Source organism: Nuphar pumila, chromosome 15, assembly GCF_984573655.1.
Source record: "Nuphar pumila chromosome 15, dmNupPumi1.hap1.1, whole genome shotgun sequence".
Taxonomy (NCBI): Eukaryota; Viridiplantae; Streptophyta; class Magnoliopsida; order Nymphaeales; family Nymphaeaceae; genus Nuphar; species Nuphar pumila.
The window spans coordinates 77,250,504-77,272,625 of NC_143263.1; the positions used below are offsets into that span (position 1 = coordinate 77,250,504).

A 22,122-nucleotide genomic window follows, 5' to 3' on the forward strand; every position below is an offset into this window, starting at 1 on the left:
ATTTTTACTTTTTAGGACCTCTTTAGGCTGTATTTGACTAGTCAATGTTTGACCTAAGTCAAATACATAGACTCTCTCCTTCTTGCCCTCTATTGTATATAAATATGGGGCATTGCCCCCTCTAAAATTGTAGTTTTTTGTGTGGTTCATAATCAATAATATTCATTTTTTCATCTTGTTGTTGAATACCTTTTCTTGGGTATTTGTGTATGAACCTTTCTTTGGTTCTTGTGAGTGTTCATTTTCGACACTTTGGTTGGAGCTCTTTGAAGTATTCGTTGGTGGTGATCTAGGAGTTTAACTTTTTACATGGTATCAGAGCTTGGTGATCAAGCTAAGTTTGTTTTCGGTACATCAAGAAACATGCCATTCAAAATTTGAAAAAGAGGTGAAGCTTTTTTTACAATTCTTATTCAAGTGCGTGTGAGATCGTGATCATGTAAAAGATTGGAGTGCTCGTACTCTTTATCAGTGGTGGAGTACTCGTTATCTTCACTTTTTTTCTCTTTTCTTCTTCTTCTCCATTCTTCTTATTTTCTTTTTTCCTTCTCAAACTTTGTAAAATGGATGACAATGATAGTGTCACCATTAAACCCATTAAGCTCAATGATTCTAATTATGTAACATGGATTTCAATTATGAAACACCTTATATGGAGAAAGGGGTTGTGGGGATTAGTGGATTGGACTGATCCAGAACCCAAACTAATCCTTACAAAGGTAGAAGGTGAGAAAGAGATACCTCTTACGGAGGTTGAAAAAAATAAAGCCATTTCTACTTACGAAAAAAAGTGGAAGGAATGGAGAATGAGACATGCCAAGATTATGTCTTGGCTCATTAATAGTGTCAATATAAAAAAGTGTTCAATGCTTGCAAAATTTGAACATGCTAACGATGCTTGAGACTATCTTAAGAGAATGTATTCTCTTAAAGACATTGCACATGTGTGCAACTTACAAGACAAAGTTCGAAATATGGTTCAAGGGGACAAGAGTATTAGAGAATACTATAATAGTTTGTCTAAATTATGGGAAGAATTGACTCTCCTTGAACCAACGTGGCATTGTCCATAAGACATAGAACTCCACCAAAATCAAATAAATATTCAATTTATTAGTGGGTTAAGATCGGAGTTTGAATCAACCAAATCCGTGCTTCTTCATCGATGAAAGGTTCCTTCCATAGAAGACACAATAAAAGAGTTGAGTATGGAAGAGAATAGGCTTAAGAAAAAATCTCTAAGAGTGATGATGACTCGGTTTTAGCCATATCTAGATCGGGAAATCATATTCGTACATACAAACCTCCACACTATGGGAGGACAAATGATGAGAAGCAAGTGAATAAATTTAAAAAAAGAAAAGTCATTTGTTACTATTGCCGAGAACCGGGACATGTAAAGACTTATTGTCCAAAATTGAAGAAACTCTATGAAAAGAAAGTCGCTTCGGTCAAATCTCCACAAGATTCAAGTGAGCCATCCATTGGAAGCATGTCCTTAAAACAATAAGTGGAGGAACTTCAACCACTACTCAAAGGAGCATCTTCATTCATTGGAGCCATTGTTTCTTCCGTCGGCATTTCCGATCCCGGTAAATCTCTTTGGCTTCTTGACTCAGGTGCTTCTTTTCATATGACACCAAACATAGATATGTTATCCGAATGTCATAACTCAAATGGGTTGAATGTTTTTACCGCTGATGGAACATCTCTTGAAATCAGAGGAATAGGAAATTTTAAAAAAAATTCTCAAAACTCAAAAAGATTTTGTATTTCGCAAATTAGATATATTCCTAGACTTAACCTAAATCTTTTATTTGTCTTAATTATTTGACCATGGGTGTAATGCTTCCTTCTCCTCTCGTGGTTGTCGAGTGTAAGATCATCAGTCAAGGAAGTTGATTGGGGAAGGCCATAGAGAAGAAGGCTTGTACTACATGATTTTTTTGGAAATACCCAAGAGTACATTATGTTGTAATGTTCAGAAAATAGGCTTGGATCTATGCAGAAGAGACTTGGCCATCCTAGTATATCCAAGATCCAGTTTTTTTCAAAGATTGATTTTTTTTGTAATTTTGAAACCTTTACATGTGAAAAATGTATTCTTGAAAAAATGAAAAGATTACCTTTTCAAGAAAGAACATTTGTCTCTTCTTGACCATTTGAGTTAGTACATTCAGATGTATGGGAACCCACACCTGTTATATCAAAAAGTGGTTTCATGTATTATGTAATTTTCGTTGATGACTTTACAAGACATACTTGGATTTATTTTCTTAAACATAAATCTGAAGTTTTCTCACATTTTCAAATAAATCATAATCTCGTCAAAAATTAATTTAAGAATGATATTTCAATTTTTTGTACTGATTCAGGGGAAGAGTTTTTATCAAAAGAATTCAAAGATTATTTGAACGTATACGGTATTACACATCAAAGATCATGTCCTTATACTCCTCAACAAAATGGTTTAACAGAAAGAAAACATAGGCATATTATAGAAACAACAAAAACTTTACTAATTACACATCAAGTACCAAAAACTTTTTGGGCCGAAGCCACTTTAATTGCAGTTTATCTTATTAACAGGATGCTCTCTTTTTCACTAAACAATATCTCTCCTGTTGAAAAACTTTTCAAGCAAATTCCAGATTATTCTAGGTTGAGTGTTTTTGAGTGCAAATGTTTTGTTTTTATGGATAAAAATGATAAACTCTTTCCTCGTGCTATTCCTTGTGCCTTCTTAAGGTACGCGAGTCACCAAAAAGGTTATAGATGCTTTAACATTAAAACAAAAAATTTATATGTATCAAGGAATGTATCCTTCTTAGAAAAGAAAATATTTTTGGAAGTGAGAATCCTACGAAAATAAATGAATATTCTTTTTTGGACTTAGTTCCAAAGATTGATGAAGGTGACATTGATGAAAGTCAAGATGAACAAAATGATATGATAAGTACAGTATCATTTAGTGATAATCAAGATTGCATTCGATATTCTAGGCGGGGAAGTTTAGAAAAACCATGTGCTCTTTAAAAATATACTAAAGAACATGACCAAATATCAATTAGATAGTCATCTAGAGTGTCAAAAGTTTCCGAAAATTTTGTGTCCTATGAGTCTTTTTCACCACAGTATTAAGCCTACATTGCCTTAATATACTCCTACGAAGAACCTTCTAACTATGTTGTAGCAAAAGAACAACCTGAATGGGTCAAAGCTATGACAAAAAAAGTAAAAGCCTTAGAAAAGACAAATACTTGGACTATTAAAGATATTTCACCAGGCAAAAAGCCCATAGGCTGTCGATAGGTGTACAAAGTTAAAACCAAGAGTGATGGCACTCTTGAGAGGTTTAAAGCTCGATTAGTTGCCAAAGGTTATTCCCAAGAATATGAAATAGATTATGAAGAGACTTTTGCCTTAGTCGCTAGAATGACTATTGTTAGGATCCTAATAGCTCTTGCCTCTGTAAAGAAATGACATATATACCAAATGGATGTCAAGAATGCATTTCTCAATTGAAGCCTAGCTGAAGAAGTGTACATGAACCCGCTACCTGACATCAATATTCCTAAAAGAAAAACTCTTCGTTTAAATAAGGCTTTGTATGGACTTAAGTAAACCCCAAAAGCTTGGTATGATAAGTTTATTTAGGTTATGTTTGATTTTGGTTTTCAATATTATCTTATTGACACAACTTTGTTTGTTAAGAATTCTGATGCAGGTATTATTCTTATTCTCCTTTATGTAGATGACATGATCATCACAGGAAGTGATAAATAGGGAGTTGACAATATTAAAAAGTTTCTCAAAACACACTTTGAAATGAGTGACTTAGTTTTTTTAAAATTCTTTTTTGGCATAAAAGTTGCTTACTTCTTCAGAGGTTATTTGCTAACTCAATCTAAATTTGCTCTAGATATTGTTGACATGACTGATATCTCAGACGGAAGACAGGTTGACACTCCTGAAGTTGTAAATATCAAAATGAAGATTAATGATGGAGAACCACTTGAAAATCCAACACCTTACAGACAACTTGTCGGGTTACTATCTTATCTCTCCATTATAAGACCTGACATTGCACATGTCATTCACACAACAAGTCAATTTCAGCATGCTCCTACCACTGTCCATATGGGAGCTGTTTTACACATTATTAGATATATTAAAACTTTAATTTTTCGTGAACTTTTTTTGTCTGCTTCTTCCTCCTTAGATTTAACTGCCTATACTAATACAGATTGAGGAGGTGATTGTGAAAATGTCTTTAAAGAGACAACATACATAAGAACACTAAGTTCTTAATGAGAAACACGTGTACAAAGGCACAATAAGAACACTTGGAACAAATGTGCACAAAGGCACAACACATTCAAGAGAACACAAATGTACAAAGGCATAAAAAATATGGATCTTTATTGAAGAAGTGAGAGAGCTTTGTCTCAAAGCTTAAGAAAATACAAAGGGGTTGAACCCCTATATATACACACATGGAGACTTTAAAGGGGCTCTACATGTAGATGTTGGAGCCCCTCCAACGATCATAATTGTGGAGGGGCCCAACGTTTCTTGTGTGGGGCTCCTAATGGCTAAAAATAAGAAAACTAAAAAAGAGAAAAATGAAAAAATAAAGAAAGAGAAAAGAAATAAATTACAATCATATTCTTAAGTAGAATATGCGTAAAAATGGAAATGACATATTTACCCTTATCAGGTATTACAATATATATATATATATATATATATATATATATATATATATATATATATATATATATATATATATATATATATATATATATATATGGACTTTATATTTTAACATCCCCCCTCAAACTTATAGTGTGATGACCAAAAGTTTGCCAAAAAGAAAATTGAATCTAGGGGAACATAGTGCCTTAGTAAAGAAGTCAGACAATTGATATTTTGATGTTACCAGTGTTATAAAAAAATGCGCCTTGAGGCGCGTCCCTCTATGCCCCAAAGCGCAAGCCTAAGGCGCAAAAAAATGTTTATTTTTTTTTACAAAAAGATTTCTGAGACATGATCAACAAGATTTTTGTAGGTTAATCTCATATATTTTCCAGTTATTTTAGTTATGTAATTAGTTTCTTAGTATATTACTATATTTTAACTTTTGTTGGTTAATCTCGTATATTTTTTAGTTATTTCAGTTATGTAATTAGTTTCTTAATATATTTTAATTTTAGTTGGTTAATCTTATATATTTTCCAGTTATGTAGTCAGTTTTTTAGTTACTTTTATATGTTAATCTCATATTTTTTAGAATAATCTCATTTATTTTAACTTTTGTAGGCTAATCTCATATATTTTCTAGTTATTTCAGTTATGTAATTAGTTTCTTAACATATTTTAACTTTATTTGGTTAATCTCATATATTTTCTAGTTATGTAATCAATTTTTAGTTACTTTTATATGTTAATCTCATATTTTTAGAATAATCTCATATATTTTAACTTTTGTAGGTTAATCTCATATTTTCAGTTATTTCAGTTATGTAATCAGTTTCTTAGTATATTTTAACTTTTTTTGGTTAATCTCATATATTTTCCAGGTATGTAATCAGTTTTTAATTACTTTTATATGTTAATCTCATATTTTTTAGTACTTATTTGAGATTTTCTATTTCTTATTGGTTGTTATTTCATTAATAAAGCATTTCTTTATTTATTTGTTTTTTTAGATATTTTTTTTATAATTTTTTTAAAGTTTTCAAAAAAATTATTTGAGGCTTACGCTTTACGCTTTACCTCGATTTTTGGTGGAGCACCTTGCTACGCCTCAACGCTTTTCACAACACTGAATGTTACATAAGGGAGATCAATGACTTTCTTCAAATATTTTTCTCCAACATAATGGCAGTCCATGTCAATATGCTTTGTTCGCTCATGAAATCTGTGATTCCTGACAATATATATTGTACTTTTGTTATCATAGCATAGCTTTATGGGCCCTTAAACACGAACTCCCATATCTTCTAGCAACTGTCGAAGCTAAACAATTTTCATGGTTGTAGTTGCCATGGCTTAGTACTGAGCTTCAGTAAAAGACAAAAATACCTTCTGTTGTTTCTTGCATCTCCAAGAAACAAATGATTCACCTAAAAAGACACAGAAATCAGTGGTGGAGTGACGATTATTTGGGTCACCTTCCCAATCAGAATCAGTATACGCAATTAAATTTAAATCAGAAGATGAAGATAGAAATACTCCCTTATTTATGGTCCCCTTCATATTTCTGATAATTCGAAGAATGGCACCCATATGAATTGATGTAGGGGCGTGCTAAAATTGACTTACAACATGTACTGCATGAGAGATATCTGACTTCATAATGCTAAGATACATCAAAGATCCAACGAGTTGCCTGTAAGGAGTAGGATTTTCTAGAGGAATCCCATCATCAATCTTTATTCTTGTTCCTACTACTTTAGGAGTTTCACAGATTTTATCATCTGTAATGCATGACCTGTTAATGACCTCACTAGCAAGTTTAGTTTGAGACAAAAAATAACCCCTGTGAGAATATGCAACTTCAATGCCTAAAAAATATGTCAGAAAACCTAAGTCTGACATTTAAAATTTTTCTGTTAATGCTGACTTGATGTTCTTGATTCCTTCGGTATCATCACTTTGTGATCAACATGTCATTAACATATAATAACAAAATTACAACTCCTGCATCTGATTTCTTGACAAACAGGGCACTGTTAGCATAACATGAAACAAAACCATTTTCTATCATTAAGTTGTTAAATCGATCATACCAAGCCTTGGGAGCTTGTTTCAAACCATAGAGGGTTTTTTTGTAGGCGAAAGACTTTACCCTTGGGCACATCCATACCCAGAGGAACATCCATATAGACTTTTTCATTTAAATATTTATTTAAAAATGCATTTTTGACATCCATTTGATATATGTTTCATTTTTTAATAGAGACAATGGTAATTAGGCACCTAACACTAACCCTTCTTGCTGCGGGGGCAAATGTTTCATCGTAATCTATACCATGTTCTTGACTATATCTCTTGGCGACGAGACGAGCTTTATATCTTTCAAGTGATCCATCACTCTTGGTTTTTACCTTAAAAACCCATTTACATCCTATTGTTTTCTTACCTTTAGGTAAATTTTGGAATTTCCAAGTTTTAGCTTTCCTAAGAGCTCCATGTTCATTATCCATTGCAATCGTCCATTCTATCATTTTCTTAGCTTCTTCAAAATTCTTAGGTTCCACATATGAATGAATAGCACTAAGACATGCTCTATGTTTAGGTGAGAAGGATTCATAGGATGTAAATCTAGAAGGGTTTCTCCTAGTTTTCTTGGTTCTACGAGGATTGTTTATTGAAAAAAATTCATTGGATTCACTATATTTTTTAATTGCACTTCTAAAAGTGTTTCTATCTCTATGTGTATACATGATTGGTTCATTAGATATTCCTTCTTCGATAGCTTGCTCAAGAAGTGGAAAACTCTCATTTTCTTGAAAATCACTATTAGGAGCATCACATATCATTTCATCGTCATTAGAAATATCCTCATTTCTAGATAATAATTCAAACAAGAAGGAATAATCGACATTATCCTCACGGGGTTTATATTCTTCTAAACCACTTAAGTTTTCTAAGAAAGTTACATTTCTAGAAACATATAGTTTATCATTTTTGATATCATAACACCTAAATCCCTTTTGAATTTCTGAATAACCAAGAAATGCACAAGGAATGACTTTGGGTGAAAGTTTATAATTTTTGTCGGTAAGAACAAAACATTTGCATCAAAAAATTCTTAGTTTTAAAATTGGGTTCTTTTTTATACAAAGTTTTAAAATGTGATATTTTATTCATTTTTTTTAAAGGAAGACGATTTATAAGATAGATGGATGCAAGAGTCCCCTCGGCCCAAAATCTTGAAGGAATTTTTAGAAAGATAAGCAAAGTCCTAGTAGTGTCAACTATATGTCTATGTTTTCTCTCGGTTAAACCATTTTGTTGGGGTGTTTTGAGACACAATTTTTTATGAATAATTCCATTAGTTTCAAGATAATTCTTAAAATCATTTGAGAGATATTCTCCTCTGGAATCGGTCCTAAGAATTTTTAACTTACCATTAAATTGATTTCTTATCATCATGTGATATGTCTTAAATGTCAAAAAAACCTCTTGTTTATGCTTGAAAAAGTATATCCAACAAAATCTAGAATAATCATCTACAAAAATGACATAGTAAGAAAATCCTCCTTTAGATACTACGGGTGCCGGTTCCCATACGTCCGAATGCACAGTTTCAAAAGGTTTGGTTATAAACATGGTTCTTTCTCCAAAAGGTAAGCTTCTCATTTTTTCAAGAATACAGTCATTACAAGTGAAGTTGTTTTTACATAGATTTTTAACAAAATGTAAATAAGAAAGCTTGATAATATTGGGATGCCCAAGGCGCTTATGCCAAACATTTATATCTTTATGTTGGGCAATGTTACAAGAAGAATGTTTTGGAATTTGGAGAAACTCCATGTAGCATAGATCTTCTTTCCTAGAGCTTTTCCCAATCAACTTTCCGGATCGGTGATCCTGTATCTAATATTTATTTAATAAGAATTTGATATTACACCCATGGTCTGATAGTTGAGAGACCGAAAACAAATTTAAATTTAATTTAAGAATAAATCTAACTTTAAGAATAAAAAAATCTTTGTTTTTTAAAATTTTCAATTCCTTTAATTTCAAGTGAAGCACCATCTGCGGTTGAGACAAAAGAGGGAGAAATTTTTCGTGTATTCAAAAAGAGCAAAAATATTTGGAGTCATATGAAATAAGGCACCCGATTCTAAAAGCCAAAGAATCTTATCGGGAGGAGAGAAAGTTGACATGGCGGCTCCGAAAATGGACCCCTTGAGAAGCGGTTGAAGAGTTTCCATGATTTGACTTAGTGACAATGCTCCATTGTTGGAAGTAGATGAACCCTCCCCATGTGGTTGAAATGTAGTCGACATGGCCACCATCTTCTTTCATTTAGGATACACTGGTTTAATATAGCCCGATTCTTTGCAAAAATGACATAATCCTACTATAGTATCTTCCTTGATACCTTCAATTTTGGCCATCATTCTCTCTTGTTCCTTGATTTTGATTTTTGAATTTGTTAAAATGAGGGGGTTTATATGCTTTCACATTATTCCCCGGTCTAGAGACGACATAGGCTCCTTCATTTTCATCTTGTAAAGGAGCGGCTAACACACTTTGATTGGTTTTATTCATTCCCAATCTAGTCTCTTCTCTACTCAATTTAGTAAGAAAATCTTCTAGAGGTGGAGATGTAAAAGAAGATAAAAGTGAGGATCTAGTTTGTTTAAATTCGGGTTTAAGCTCATTCAAAAAATTGAAAAAGTGATCATCTTGCAATCACTTATGCCTTAGTTCAATATCTTCTCCACTCCATTTGGGTTCTTGAAGAGCAAGTTCATCCCAAATGGATGATAATTTGGCAAAGTATTTTCTAACGGACATTTCCCCTTGTTGGAGGGTCAATGCCTTTTTTTGAAAATAGCATTTATGGGATAAATCTCTTGAGGTATACATCCTCTCAAGATAATCTCAAACTTGAAATGCCTTTTTAAATTTCAAAATATTGGCATTTATTCTTGTTTCCACCATAGAAAAAATCCATGAAAGAATTTTATAATTCTTCATTTCCCACTCTTCATGCTTCTTTTTATACTCTTCAAAAGCCTTCTCTCTTTCTTCCCCATCAAGAACTTTAATCTCACCTTTTTCAATAATGGTGATTTTTTGTTCGGGTTCCAGAATTGTGCCTTTGATATAACCCAAAAGACCTTTTTCCTTAATATGGGCTTTCATATTGTTAGCCCAAACATGATATTTGGACCCATTGAGTTTAAATCCTAGGGAAAAATGAGAATCTTTTTCTCCCATGGAAGTGCCTTTACGAGAAAGAAAGAGTCTTCAAGAGTTGAAATCTTACCACAATGGGTCTTCTTTGAGTTTACTTGATGTATTGCGCTTTACTTGAAATGATTTGCAAGAGCTTCTTGTGTCAAAAGAATAAGAAAGTGAGATAGGCACGTTCTTCGAGGAGACCACCAAGATGACACAATACCTGAAATCTTCTTCTAGAGACCAAGCTCTGATACCATGTGAAAATGTCTTCAAAGCGACAACATACACAAGAACGCTAAGTTCTTAATGAGAAACATGTGTATAAAGGCACAATAAGAACACTTGGAACAAATGTGCACAAAGGCACAACACATTCAAGAGAATACAAAGGCATAAAAAATATGGATCTTTATTGAAGAAGTGAGAGAGCTTTGTCTCAATGCTTAAGAAAATACAAAGGGGTTGAACCCCAATATATACACACATGGAGACCTTGGAGGGGATCCACATATAGACGTTGGAGCCCCTCCAACGTCTATTGTGTGGGCCCTCCAATGGCTAAAAGGAAGAAAAATAAAAAAAGAAAAAATAAAAAAATAAAGAAAGAGAAAAGAAATAAATTATAATCATATTCTTAAGTATAATATGTGTAAAAATAGAAATGACATATTTACCCTTATCAGGTATTACAAAAATATATATATCTATATATATATATACATATATAGAATATATGTGTATGTATTTATATGTATATAAATACATACACATATATACATACATATGAACCAAGCATATCGAGATGGATTGTCACTACGTACGAGAGGAATTTCTACACGACACCATTGATCTTCCTTGTGTTTCTTCATAATGTCAATTGTCAGATTTCTTTACCAAACCTCTCGCTATTCTTTGATTTCACTTTCTCTTGGACAAACTTTTGATTATCCAACCGTAAGCTTGATGGAGAGTCTTAAATTATATGTAATATCCTAGGCTAACTAGGAATTGTTTAAGTCTAGTTAGAATAGGATTAGTCTAGTTAGAATAGGCTTTTTATTTTTTCATTTTTGTACTGATTTAGGCTTTTTGACTAGTCAATGTTTGACTAAGTAAAAAAGAAAGAGAGTCGTTGGACTCCCAATGGCTCTATTTAGAGTCGTTGGGAGCCCAACAACTCCCTCTCCTACTTCCCTCAATGTATTGTAAATACTCACAATGTAATGTATTCCAAGGGTGTTTTCCCATTCAAATAAATATATTTTTTCTCTTGTTTTTATATACCCTTTTGTGGGTATTGTGTATGAACCTTTGTGGTTCTTATGAATGATCATTTTCGGTATTTTAGTTGGAGCTAGTTGAAGCTTTATTTGGTAATGATCCAAGAATTCATCTTCTTACAGTGTTGTTGATCCGACAAATCCCCAATACATCAGCGAGTCTCTCTCTCTCTCTCGTCTTCTTTCTCGTTGTCCTGTTCTTCCCATCATCATCATCATCATCATCTTCTTCTCATCATCATCGTCTTCGTCCCTGTCCTCTTTTGTGTGCCTTTAGGAAAATGACAGTAGGCTAGGCCCCTTTTTTTCTCAGCTAGTTGTCTATGGTCGGAAAAGGGCCTTCCCTGAGGCCCTTTTTTCTGTCATATGTTTGGTTTGGCCGGAAAGGGCCGTGAAAGAGCACCATGGATTTAATTTGCTTTTTCATGGTTATTGAATATGGTAGCTGGTTATTCTTAAATCTTATTTTTGCTCTTTTCATTTTTGAAGAAACAAAAGTTATTAAGATGTCTTTAGTAAAGACAAGTACATGATGCTCTTCTCTTGTTTGTCTCTCTGATATTTTTGTTAAATTATTTGTTGTTTATACTATAATTATGAAGTGCACTATTGCATCTAGGATGATGACAACAAGAAGAATGGTAGTAGTAATAATGCATGAGACTATCTTAAGAAAATGTACTCAAGATATTGCACATGTGTGCAATTTACAAGATAAATTACGAAATATGGTTCAAGGGGACAAGAGTATTAGAGAATACTATAATAGCTTGTCCGAATTATGGGAAGAGTTGACTATTCTTGAACCAAAATGGCATTTTTCGAAAGATATAAAACTCCATCAAAATCAAATAAGTATGGAGTATTTTTTCTAATTTATTAATGGATTGAGATCGTAATTTGAATCAATCAAATCCGTTTTCCTTCATCGAGAAAAAATTCCTTCAATAGAAGAATTAAGCATGGAGGAAAATGGGTTTAAAAAGATAATCGCCAAGTGTGATGATGACTCGGTCCTAGCCGTATCTAGACCGAAAAACTATGTTCGTACCTACAAACCTCCACATTATAGGAGGACAAATGATGAGAAACAAGGAAATGAGTTTGAAAAAAGGAAAGTCATTTGTTACTATTACCGTGAACCAGAACACGTGGAAACATATTGTCTGAAATTAAAGAAGCCCTATGATAATAAGGTTACCTCTGTCAGACCTCTACAAGAATCAAGTGAACCATCTATTGTAAGTATGTCCTTAACTCAATTACTGAAGGCACTTCAACCTCTACTCAAAGGAGCATCTTCATCCACTGGAGTTGCAGTCTCTTTTTTTGGTATCTTCGATCCCAATAAATCTCATTGGCTTTTTGACTCAGGTGTCTCTTTTTATATGACACCAAATATTGATATGTTATCTGAATGTCATAACTCAAGTGGGTTAAATGATTTTACCGTTGATTTATCATCTCTTGAGATAAAAGGAATAAGAAGTTTTGAAAATATTTCTTAAAACTCAAAAAGATTTTGTATTCCACAAATTAGATATATTCTTAAACTTAACCTAAATCTTTTATCCGTTTCTCAATTATCTGACCATGGATGTAATGTTTCATTCTCCTCTAGTAGTTGTCGAGTGCAGAATCGTCAGTCAGGGAAGCTGATTGGGGAAGGTTATAGAGAAGGAGGCTTATACTACATGAATTTTTTGAAAATACCCAAGAATACATTGTGTTGTAATGTTCAGAAAGTGGATTTGGATCTATGACATAAGAGACTTGGCCATCCTAGTGTATCCAAGATCCAACTTTTTTCAAAGATGATTTTGTTTTGTAATTTTGAAAACTTTACATGTGAAAATTGTATTCTTGATAAAATAAAGGGATTACCTTTTCAAGAAAGAACCTTTGTTTCTTCTCGATCACTTGAGTTAATACATTCGGATGTATCAAAAGGTTACTTTATGTATTATGTAATTTTTGTGGACGATTTTACAAGACATACTTGGATCTATTTTCTTAAACATAAATGAGAAGTTTTCTCACACTTTCAAATATTTTATAATCTAGTAAAAAATCAATTTAAGAATGATATTTCTATCTTTCGCACTAATTCAAAGGGAGAGTTTTTTGTCAAGAGAATTTAAAAATTATTTAAATGTATATGGTATCACACGTCAAAGATCATGTCTCTATACCCCTCAACAAAAATGGTTTAGCTGAAAGAAATGATAAGCATATTATAGAGACAACAAAAATTCTACTCATTACAAATCAAGTACCTAAAGTTTTTTGGGTTGAAGCCTCTCTAACTGCAGTTTATCTTATTAACAGAATGCCATCCTCTTCTTTGAAAGATATATCTCCTGTTGAAAAACTTTTCAAACAAATTCCAGATTATTCTAGGTTAAGGGTTTTTGGATGCAAGTGTTTTATTTTTTCTAACAAAAATGACAAACTCTCTACTCGTGCTATTCCTTGTGCTTTTGTAGGATACACAAATTATAAAAAAAACTATAGATGTTTTGATTTTAAAACTAAAAAGTTATATGTGTCAAGAAATGTATCATTTTTTAAAAAGAAAAGATTTTTTTAAAATGAGAACTCTAAGGAAATAAATGAATATTCTTTTTTATTGGATTTAGTTCCAAAGATTGATGAGTGTGATATTGATGAAAGCCAAAAAGATAAAAATGACATGATAAGTACGGTGCCATTTTTCGTGATAATCAAGATTGTATTCAATACTCTAGGCAGGGTAATTTAGAACAACCATGTGCTTTCGAAAAATATACAAGTAATGAAGAACATGAAGAAATACAAACAAGAAAGTCATCTAGAGTGTCAAAAGTTTCTGAAAATTTTGTATCTTATGAGTCCTTTTCACCTAAGTGTCAAGCCTACATCGCATTAATACATTCCTACATACAACCTCATAACTATGTTGTAGCAAACGAACATTCTAAATGGGTAGAAGCAATAACAGTGGAATTAAAAGCTTTAGAAAAGGCAAATACCTGAACTATTCAAGATATTCCACTAGACGAAAAGCCTATATGTTATCGATGAATGTACAAAGTTGAAACCAAGAGTGACATAACTCTTGAATGGTATAAGGTCAGATTAGTTGTCTAGGGCTATTCCCAAGAATATGGAATAGACTATATGTAACGACCCCAACTCATCCCCTTTGAAAATGCGGATTTTTTTTTTTTCTAAACAGTGCGGAAAACTTCCCAGAGACCCGAGGTCCTCACAGTTCCAATTCCAACTGGATAGCCATACACCACAAAAGAACTTGCAATTAACATCCATAACTAACCATTACCTTTATTCATGAATTAAAAACAAATTTCAAAAATAAAGTGTCTGACTCAAGTAACCACTGATGACAATAAGCAACTGACAAGAACACTAGACTGAAAAACCAAAATAAAGAGCCACTCTGTCCACAAAGAAGACTGTCAAAACTCGTTGTGACTCCCGCGCCCTCACAGTAGCTGTCGACTTCACTGATCACCTGTTCCTGCGAAAAACCAACGAAGTAGGGTGTCAGAATCGAAATCCTGAGCACAACTACTTCTTAATGAAACAAGTGAGGTAAAGAGTGAAGATGAGATATCATGCAACAATTAATGGAAATACATACAAGACAGTTTATAGCAATTGAGAATTTATTCATGCAACAATCATAATTGCTAAGCACGCAAAGACAGTAAAGCAGTAGCATCTACTAAAATTTCAGCATGCAACAAGAATTTAACATTCAACATCTACCCTCATGTGCTGAGTAAGGAAACCATCAAAGTATGCATGATCTAATGCATAACAGGAAAAATGCATGTCTTTTATGCAATGCATGAATCATTTTATTATCTTCCATTAAGTCTTTTGTTTCCTTATGCATGCCCTATTAAATGCATACAACTTTAAGTTTCTCTTTTCAATTACCGTTGCCCGCGGATACACCAAACGGGTACAAACCCCGAGGTTAAGTTAGGTTCCCAGGGTAGCTTAGCACACAATTTGTATTTTATTACTGGGTTCCAACTTAGCCCTCGACCGAATCACCTTCGGAACATTAGACCTCCACATCTAATGTCGGGGACACAAGGGACACTCCACGCCCACAAGTGCCACTTCCTTGGTACCAAAAACAACAGCTGTGTCAAACACACCACTCCCGGGTAAAGTGGCAGACTCTCCCTAAAACCGTGGCCAGGAGAAGGAACCTCAATATCGGGTTCAGGGGACCAAAATTAGCACACAGAGTTTTGTATCCTCACAGTCTCCCCAAGACCGGATTTCTAAGATCCCCACTCTCCAGATGAGTGATCCCAGAAGGTTTATTACACTGTGCTTTATTATTATTTTTTATTAAGATTTAATTTCTTAAGTTTTGCAACATCATATGCAAAAAGAAAGACAAAAGCTCGCATCTACCTCGCGAGAGCCATCACAGGACTCCGGCCTGTGGAAACATATATAACAGTGCAATAAAGCTGAAATATTTATGAAGCATGATCTTTGAAATGCATTGAAAAAAGTAAGGGAAAATATTCCCACAGCTCGGGTTTACCAAACCCTCGATGATTCATTTTGATCACCGGGACACTAATACAAGGATCACAAATTCAATACCATATTTAATTTCTAAGACATATCAGAATTAAACTATGGACGAATTATCATCTCATTCTCACCATTCAAGTTCAAATAAAAGATGCCTATTAACATGATAATTTTGATACAAGACTTTATTAAATAATATCAACGTTATTCTGACCATTCCAGTTCAATTAAAAGATATCTATCAACATGATAATGCTGATGCAAAACTTCATTAATCAATATCAACTTATTCTAACCGTTCAAATTAAAATAAGAATGCCTATCAGCTTGATAAATCTGGTGCCAAATTCCATTAAACAATATCAATTTATTCTAACCATTCAAAATGATAAGAATGCCTATTAGCATGATAAATCTGATGCACCACTTTATTAAATAATATCTACATTATTCTGACCATTCAAATTAAAATAAGAATGCCTATCAGCTTGACAAATCTGATGCCAATTCCATTTAAACAATATCAATTTATTCTAACCAATCAAAATAATAAGAATGCCTATCAGCATGATAAATCTAAATGTTTTTCCATAAAATTTCATATCGATATATGAAAACACAAAATGGGTCAACAAGGATGGATCAGAAGCTAAGAAAATATTTATATTCATAATGGAAGATTAGGATAGATCACAAAGAGAGTTGACTTGATTTAGGTTGAAAGAGAAACATACACTGTATGTATCACAGATACGTACATGCATCATAGTGATATATTCATGTATTAAAAAAAATACAAATTGAGACTTGTTATTGCTAAAAAAAAAGCATGATTAAACATGATGTGTAGAAAAACAAATCAGCCCAGAAGGCTTGTAACTTCAATCTCATCCTTCTCTTACTGTCCATATCTTAATCCAACAGCTTAAGCATCTTTTTTTTTTGTAAAGATGAAAACACCCAGCCCAACCCAGCCGACCCTGTCGGCTGGGTCCACCAGCATGTGCACAGGCCCAGTTTGGGCCTGTGTATGCTGTAAAAAAGAACAGCATACCTGCTACAAGAAAACTGATTTTTTTTTTTATAAATGTTTTTGATGCAACTCTGCCCAGCCCAGCCGACCTTGATGACTGGGCTTAACAGCATATACACAGGCCCAGTGTGGGCCTGTGTATGCTGTCAACAAAAACAACATAAAAGAAATTTTATTTACGCACATTACCTGTTAAAAATATCATGTGTATTTTTTTGAAAAGGGGAAGAACACCCAGCCCAGCCGACCCTGTCGGCTGGGTCCAAAAGCATACACACAGGTCCAGTTTGGACCTGTGTAGGCTGTCAAAGGTGACAGCAACCCCCCCCCCCCCCCCCACGAAAACTGGATATTTTTTTTTGTGAGAACACACACCTACCCCAGCCCAGCCGACCTTGTTGGCTGGGCTTAGCAGCATATACACAGGCCCAGTGTGGGCCTGTGTATGCTGCCAGCAATCAACAACATACTTATCTTGCACAACTGAATTTTCTTTTTTTTTTTTTTTATACCCAGCCGAACCGACTGCATACCTGGGCCCCAAACCATGCAAGAGAAGTTTTAAATCTGTCTCTTTTTCTTCAATACAACCAGAGCACAGAAGGTGCAAGGGAGTGACAGTGGAAACTATTCTCCAAGATTTTCCATCGACTACTGCATGAAAAATCAAACCTCCACCGATGCCCCATTTGAATCAAAAAGAGGTACCCGTACCTTTTTGAAGGGTATTCCGGCTATCGGATGCTGGGGACGCGAAACCACGGTCGGCTGGGGTTGCCCCTTGCTGTTGCCGTGACAGGGAGCTCGCGGGAGGGCTCTTGAAGGCTGTCGCAGCTTTCCGGCGACCTTCTCTCCTCCGGCGTGTGCGCACCGAGCAAGCGAGAGAGAGGGGGGAGATGGTGAAGAGAGAGCCCGAGTGAAGAGGGCATAACCCTCTCTTCACTCCGGTTTTATCGACCCCAGGCCCCCTCCTTCCTCGCCGAGATGGGAGGGGGAGGTCGGTTACGCCTTGCGTAACACCCCCTTCCCCCCTTTCCTATCCTGTTAGGGCTTATCGGGCAACCCTTATCGGGTTGCCCTTTCTGTTTTAAAAAGGCTATTAGTTGGGGTGGGGCTCGGGTCCGAACCCGGGACCCGCAACCCAGCCCCAAAACGAAATGGGTCCACAAGTGGATCCAAATGGATCCACTGTGGATCCTCGAATTAAATTAAAAATTTTTAATTAGAAAAATTTTCATTTATTTATTATTGCCCTTTAAATCAAGATTTCAAATAATCAATCCTAATTACCCCCCCCTTTATGGGTCCTGGATCCGTAATGTGGATCTAGGCCCAAATTGAAAAAAATTTGAAATATTTTAAAATAAGAAATCTCGGGTTTTACATCCCTACCCCCTTAAAAGAATTTCGTCCGCGAAATTAGCACATACCAAATAAAAGAGGATAGTGTTGACGCATCTCCGCCTCAGGCTCCCAAGTGCATTCATCTAGCCCATGATGCTGCCAACGCACCTTTACAAAAGGAATCGTCCTACTGCGTAGTACCCTTTCCTGGCGTTCCACAATCTCTATCGGCTTCTCGTCCGTTGTTAAGTCAGATTGTACCTCGATCGCCTCATAGTGAATTACGTGTGAGGGGTCAGGCACGTATTTTCTCAACATCGAGACATGAAAAACATCGTGAATCTGCGAAAACTGAGGAGGAAGGGCTACTCGATACGCCGTCTCTCCGACACGTCCAAGGACTTCGAAGGGTCCAACATACCTAGGACTCAACTTGCCTTTCTTTCCAAACCGGAAGATACTTTTCGTAGGCGAGATTCGAACAAACACGTGATCGCCTACCTCAAAACTGAGCTCTCTACGCCGCTGATCGGCATAACTCTTTTGCCTACTTTGAGCTGCAATCAACCTTTGTCGAATTAAACGTACCTGATCCGCATAGTGCTGGACGATTTCTGGAGACTCTACTGCTCTTACTCCAACCTCATCCCAACAAACCGGAGATCTACACGGTCGGCCATACAGTGCTTCATACGGGGGCATGCCAATACTAGCATGAAAGCTATTGTTATAAGAAAACTCTGCAAGCTTCACATGTTTGTCCCAATCACCAGGCCAATCCAAAACGCACACTCTCAACATGTCCTCGAGCGTCTGGATCGTTCGCTCTGACTGCCCGTCTGTCTGCGGATGGAAAGCAGTACTAAACTTCAAGGTAGTGCCAAGGGCTTTCTGAAGCTGGCGCCAAAATCGAGATGTGAACCTCGGATCCCGATCTGACACTATCGAACGAGGCACTCCGTGAAGCCTAACAATCTCCTCTACGTAGAGATCAGCCAAGCTCTCCAAGCTTTGACTAATCCTGATCGGAAGAAAATGAGCACTCTTTGTCAACCGATCCACAATCACCCATATGGCATCTCGTTGTCGTCGGGTCTTAGGCAGCCCTACGATGAAGTCCATTGAGATATCATCCCACTACCATTCTGGAATCTCAAGAGGCTGCAAAAGTTCACCCGGTCTCTGGTGTTCAATCTTCACTTGCTGGCAAGTAAGACACCGAGATACGAACTCCGCGATGTCCCGTTTCATCCCATTCCACCAGTACGTCCTCTGAAGATCTTTGAACATCTTGGTGGAACCAGGGTGAACGGAATACTTCGACCTGTGAGCTTCACTCATCAGCTCTTCCCGTAACGCTTTTGGAACCCACCATCGGTCCCCGAACATAATGGTTCCGCTCTCCTCCCGACGAAACTGCGCTTCTGGCTTCTGAGCACTTTCGCACAACTTTTCAAAGTCCGGATCTTCTGATTGGAGTTCCTCGATTCGATCTATGATCTCTGGTCGTGCCTGCATCCCGGCACAAAGGATGCGTTCGGAGTCGTCAGAAAAAGGTTGCCATCGTACGAACTCCTAGACCAGATTCCAACTGCGTCCAATTAAGCTAGCTGTTGTGATTGACGCCTTTCTACTAAGCGCATCAGCCACCACATTCGCCTTACCCGGATGGTAAGCGATGGAGAAGTCGTAATCCTTTAGGAATTCCAACCACCTACGTTGCCTCAAATTCAGGTCCCTCTGGGTGAAGATATATTTGAGGCTCTTGTGGTCAGACATGACCTCAAACGTTTCCCCATAAAGGTAGTGGCGCCAAATCTTCAACGCATAAACTACTGCCGCTAACTCCAAGTCATGTGTGGGATAATTCTTCTCATGCACCTTTAGCTGTCGGGAAGCATATGCTATGACATTTCCATGTTGCATAAGAACACAACCCAGTCCAGTCCCTGACGCATCACTATATACCACAAAACCACCCGCCCCGGAAGGCAATGTCAAAACCGGCGCTGTGGTCAACTTCTTCTTTAACTCTTGGAAACTGTCTTCGCAGCGAGAGGACCACTCGAACTTCACTCCTTTCTGCAACAACCGAGTCATCGGAGCCGCTATACGCGAGAAATCTTGAATGAATCGACGATAATAACCCGCCAATCCCAAGAAACTCCTAATGTCTGTCACCGTCTTCGGTTGTTCCCATGACAAAACGGCTTCCACCTTGGCTGGATCAACCTCTACACCTCTCTCGGATATCACGTGACCAAGAAACATCACCCTATCGATCCAAAACTCACACTTTGAGAATTTAGCATAAAGCTGATGTTCTCTCAGTGTCTTCAGCACGAGTCGCAAATGCTCTCGGTGATCTTCCACACTCTCCGAATATATCAGAATGTCATCTATGAACACGATGACAAAGGAATCCAGCCACAACTTGAAAACCCGGTTCATCAGATCCATAAATGCCGCAGGGGCATTTGTAAGTCCAAATGACATCACTAGAAATTCATAATGCCCATATCTGGACCTTAACGCTGTCTTAGGAATATCTTCGGTTTTAATCCTCAGCTGATGATACCCCGAACGAAGATCGATTTTCGAGAACACCTTGGCCCTTCTCAACTGATCAAACAAATCATCGATCCTAGGCAAAGGGTATTTGTTCTTCACCGTTACTTGATTCAACATGCGGTAGTCAATACAAAGTCGCATTGAATCATCCTTCTTCTTAACAAAGAGGACCGGGGCACCCCAAGGGGATAGACTCGGTCTAATAAATCCTTTGTCAAGAAGCTCCTGCAACTGCTTTTTCAGTTCCCCTAACTCAGCAGGTGCCATGCGATACGGAGCGCGGGAAACTGGTGCTGTACCAGGCACTAGCTCGATCGAGAACTCAATTTCTCGATGCGGAGGCAAACCCGGCAAATCCTCGGGAAAAACATCCGGGAATTCGCGGACAACGTCTAACTGCTCCAAGGACGGCGCCTGACTGTCTTGAGCAGAAACACTGGCCAAGAATACCATGCATCCCTTCTTGTGGTACTTGGAGACCTTCAAGGCTGACACGATCTTCACCCCATCGGTTGGTCTCGTCGAATGGTACAACAATGCAGACAATTTGGGGTGCTCCAAGATTACCTTCCTGCCCCGACACTGGAGGGTCACATTATGCTTGGACAACCAGTCCATGCCCAGGATGACATCATAGAATGTCATATCCAAAATGACCAAATCGGCCGACAACTCATGGCCTTCTATCACCACGCATACGGACGGAAAATACTTCCCGTAGGAAGAGGATGCACCCATAGGTGACATCACATCAAGAGCCCTTTCGAGGCTAGATGAAACCAAATCAAGCAACTTTGCAAACGAAGAGGAAATAAAGCTGTGTGTTGCACCCGAATCAAACATAACACGTGCAAATTGTTTGGCGACTAAGAATATACCTTCGATCAGATCAGCCTGATCATCCTGGGAGGTTGCTGTCGCTGCGTAGACCCGTCCATTGGTCTTGCGCTGACCCTGCTGCTGTTGAGGCCTCTGCTGCTGTGGTTGTTGCGGCTGTCCACCCGGAATCGCAGGCTTGTTCGGATAGAAGGGGGCAATGTGCCCTGGCTGCTGGCACTGGTAGCATACCCCCTTAAACGATGGGCAAAAACCTAATGGATGATTCTTGCCGCATCTGCGACATGCCGGTTGGGCCTTCCCCTGTTGTCTCCGCGGCTGAGGTCGGCCCTGTTGCGCGCCCTGCTGTCGCTCGTCCCAGGTCCGCTGCTTCTTCCCGTTCTGCACTCCCCCTCCTGTTGGAGGATTCTTCCTGGTCCCGCCTGAAGAACCTCCTCCGCTGCCACCCTTCTTCTGAAAACCACCTTTGGATCGTTCCCAGTCCTCGGTCAGTACAGTGGCCGACTCGATCGCCTCGGCCAGGGTAGAAGGACGACCCCCGAGCACACGAGTCCGTAACCCGTC

At 37.0% G+C, this 22,122-nt stretch overlaps 1 protein-coding gene across 5 annotated transcripts in view; it reads left to right on the forward strand.

The window, feature by feature from the left end:
- LOC149815666 (sulfhydryl oxidase 2-like) overlaps positions 1-22,122 on the forward strand; it is a 100,122-nt gene that overhangs the window by 26,991 nt on the left and 51,009 nt on the right. The window lies entirely within an intron of this gene.